Here is a 3,385-nt window from a genome sequence, read left to right on the forward strand (position 1 = left end):
TTTTTTTTTTTTTTTTTTTTTTTTTTTTTTTTTTTTTTTCCCTTTTCAGAATTTGAGCTCACCCAACCTACAAATTCTCCCTGCCCCCTCCCCCACTCGGCTCTCTTTGCTTCTGAAATTCAAGAGAATAAGGACACCTTCTCCTAGGGACTGGCGCCTGGAACCCTGTTCGTGAATGCTGAGGAAGGGGGAGAAAGTTACTTAGCAGGCAGCGGGGATGGATGGCCTCACCTTCCATGTTTGTTGCCATGGAGATGAATTCCAGCCAGTAGACTTGTTGGTAGGTTTGTCTGTGGTCGCCGATCGGTTCAGTGTAAACGGTGTGTTCTGAGGACGTGCGTGGAGTCACAGGACCGTGGGTAGCGCTTTCCTGGCCTACGTGTGTAAATGCCTGTGTCCGGGTGAGAGACAGGACACGGGCGGCCGCGGAAGGACGTGCGCGCCGAGTGTTTGCAGGAAAATGGGTGTGCATGTGTGCATCTCCGATGTGGCGATGTGTAAATGTTTGCGAGCACGTAGAAGTGCGAGCAAAGGGGGGGGGGGGGGGAACGTGAGCTGGGGAAGGGACTCTAACAGCAGCAGCAACAGGGGCTGCTCTCCAGGTAGAACGAGCAGAGACAAGGGCTCATTCTCACTCACATCGCACCCCGGAGCTTAGCAATCAGGGGCCCTTCGCTGTGGGTGCTTCCTAGGGTGGCTGAGGATTTAATTAATTCATGGCGAAAATCCTTTCCTCTGCTGCGTCCCCAGCTGTGCCGAAGGCGTTTCGCTGTGAGTGGAAGCGGCAGTCTCGGGTTGTTAGAAGGCGCTACGTTTTTATGTTTCCTTTGATCAGACAAAGGGAAAACGGAGTGGAAGGTGTACTGCTTTAACCGAGGGCTGATGAGTCAGTTGGTGCTCGTTTCCACTCCCCACGCCCCCTTTCCACATAACACCATACCCCACCCCTTTCCGCTGACGCCTTGGAGCTGTCCGCAGTGCTGAAACGCCGAGGCTGACCTGGTTCCTGCCAGAAGCGTCCTAACAACCAGTAACGAAACCGTTAGGCAGATGCGATGCAGGTTTTCTAGAACGTGTTGAACACAGACCCCGACGGAAGCATTGCAAAGCACATCAGAGCAACAGACACGTCTCTCCTCATCCCTCCTTGAGCGGTTTCTCCACACTCAGTTTTAATATTCCTTAACTGTGATGATATTTTGACACTATTCCCAGAAGCTACTCTTGGCAAGCACCTGTAAATTCCCTACAAACTAATTGGTAATGTTATGAACTACTGAGTTGTTAATGTTTGAGGAGAATGTAGATACAGCATTTGGACATTATTATTGTTGTTGTTGTTATTTAGCAGAGAACACATGTTGTGTGCGTGACCAGATTTAATAATGACAAGTCTTATGGCTACCTGGAGTATTACTACTTAGGAAATTCAGTGGTTTTGCCAAAAAAAAATGTTGTGCAGAAAGTGTCAGTGGAGTGCTTAGCCACATATGGAACATCTAAACCAGCCCCCACTTCAAACCTCAGAAACCACTGAGCAAGAGCAAGAGGAAAGGTGATAAGGACCAGAGGGAGGACCAAGTGAAACCGTGTTTTCTGGACAAGTCTGCTTCACCCACGAACTCTCAGTACAAGCACAAGACCTACAAAAGAGCAAGCCAGCCAAAACTCGAACATGGTGTGAGGAGGGGGTCCCTACCTGAGAAGTCATTAACATTTGACAGGCTGTTTCCCCTGGTAGATTGCTTAGATTTCTGTGGGTATTCCCATACCTAGGGGAAGGAGTAAATCAGTACACGTTGGACCTAGTGGATTATTAAAAAAAGGAGGGGGGATAAAGTTGAGAAGGGTGGATATTATGGGTGGTGGACTTGGGAGGAGCTAGAGGGGAAGATAAAGATGATCTTGTATTACATAAAATTCTCCAATACATAATGAAAGTAGTATATATTTTAGAAGTTGCACAAAATATATCGGAAATTCATTTAAGACTACCCTTTTAAAACATTGTTTTCCTTTAAATTTAAAAGCTGACCTAATTACCTGCTGTGAAAGAATGGAGGATGTATCTTCTTCCAGTGGCATGCTTATAGATTTACTGACTTTTTCAAATGTGTTAAGGGCTATATCCTTTCTTAATACTATGGATTAAAACTGTTGCTTGAGTTTTAATGTAGTTATGAATTTCACGTAAGAGAACCAGAAGATGCCAATTCAGTAAGTGTGAGGTCATATCTCAGATTATTCATTCCTAACATCTGAACTGATGGTAGACGCTTGCTAATCTTGCAACCATGCTTCAACTGTGGACGCATTACATGCTAGCAATGCGGTTCCTTATAGAGTCCAAAAATGAGCTGATTTTCTTCCATCTTTATTTTAAGATTGTTGCACTGGCAGGAGAGATGGCTCAGTGGTTAAGGGCCCTTGCTGTCTGTGATGGCTTAAGTGAGAAGGCTCCCTATAGGCTCCTATACTTGAAAACATGTTTCCCAGTTGCTTCCTGGGATTTGGGGAAAATTATGAGGTGGTCTTGTTGGAGGCATTGTGTCACCTGGGTTGGCTTTGAGGTTTCAAAAGATTTTCATTCCCAGTATGTCTTTTTCCCTGCCTCATACTTGCAGTTCAATATGTGAGCTCCTAGCTACTGCTCCAGCACCATGCCTTCCAGCCTATTGTCATGCTCTCTGCCATGATGGTCATGGACTCTAACTCTGTCTCAGTCATGGTATTGCTTACATTGCCTAAGGTCACACATGGTTCTTATTACAGTAATAGAAAACTAACCAAGACACTGCTGTTCCAGAGGACTCTAGTTTGGTTCCCAGCTCCCACATGAAACCTCACAGCCAACTGTAACTCCAACTTCAGGGGAGCCAGAATCCCTTTTCTGACTCTTAGGACACCAGGACACACATGGCATACATGAATGCAGACACACTCTATGCATACATAAAAAATAAAAATAAATCTTAAAGAAGGGGCTGCTGTAAAAACTACTCTATTTAAACAAGCTTGGAAATTACTCATGTAAATAATTCATTTGTACACCATTAATAAGATACTTGTGAATCTGATTAATTTCATTCTTATTTTGGTGTTATATGGATCCATGGTACTATTGACTCTTTCTCTCTCTCTCTCTCTCATATGTGTTTTTGTGATGGGGGCAAATGTTCCATGGTACATGTTAAGAGGTCAGCAGACAACTTGAGTAATCAGTTCTCTTCTTCGATCATGTGAGTTCTGGAGACCGAACTTTGGTATTCCAGGTTTGGGAACAAGTAGCTCTGAGTGCTGAACCATCCTGCCAGCCCATTCTGTATTTCCTCAGTGTTATCTGCAATCATGTTTTAAAGGCCTCCCTGAAGGGGTCAAAACCAAG

The 3,385-nt window shown here is 44.8% G+C and overlaps 1 protein-coding gene across 2 annotated transcripts in view; it reads right to left on the reverse strand.

Moving 5' to 3' along the window:
• Nucleotides 1-534, reverse strand: part of Ctxn2 (cortexin 2) — a 10,374-nt gene extending 9,840 nt beyond the window's left edge. Inside the window, exon 1 of one of the 2 annotated variants that reach the window (XM_055603634.1) lies at nucleotides 232-534. The gene's annotated coding sequence lies outside the window, so the exon portion shown is untranslated. Of the gene's footprint in view, nucleotides 1-137; nucleotides 205-231 lie in introns of those variants that run through there. The other variant, XM_055603641.1, reaches the window with a different exon arrangement.
• Nucleotides 535-3,385: the final 2,851 nt, after the last annotated feature.

This window comes from Psammomys obesus, unplaced genomic scaffold (genome assembly GCF_907164565.1).
Source record: "Psammomys obesus unplaced genomic scaffold, mPsaObe1.curated_primary_1811, whole genome shotgun sequence".
Classification (NCBI taxonomy): Eukaryota; Metazoa; Chordata; class Mammalia; order Rodentia; family Muridae; genus Psammomys; species Psammomys obesus.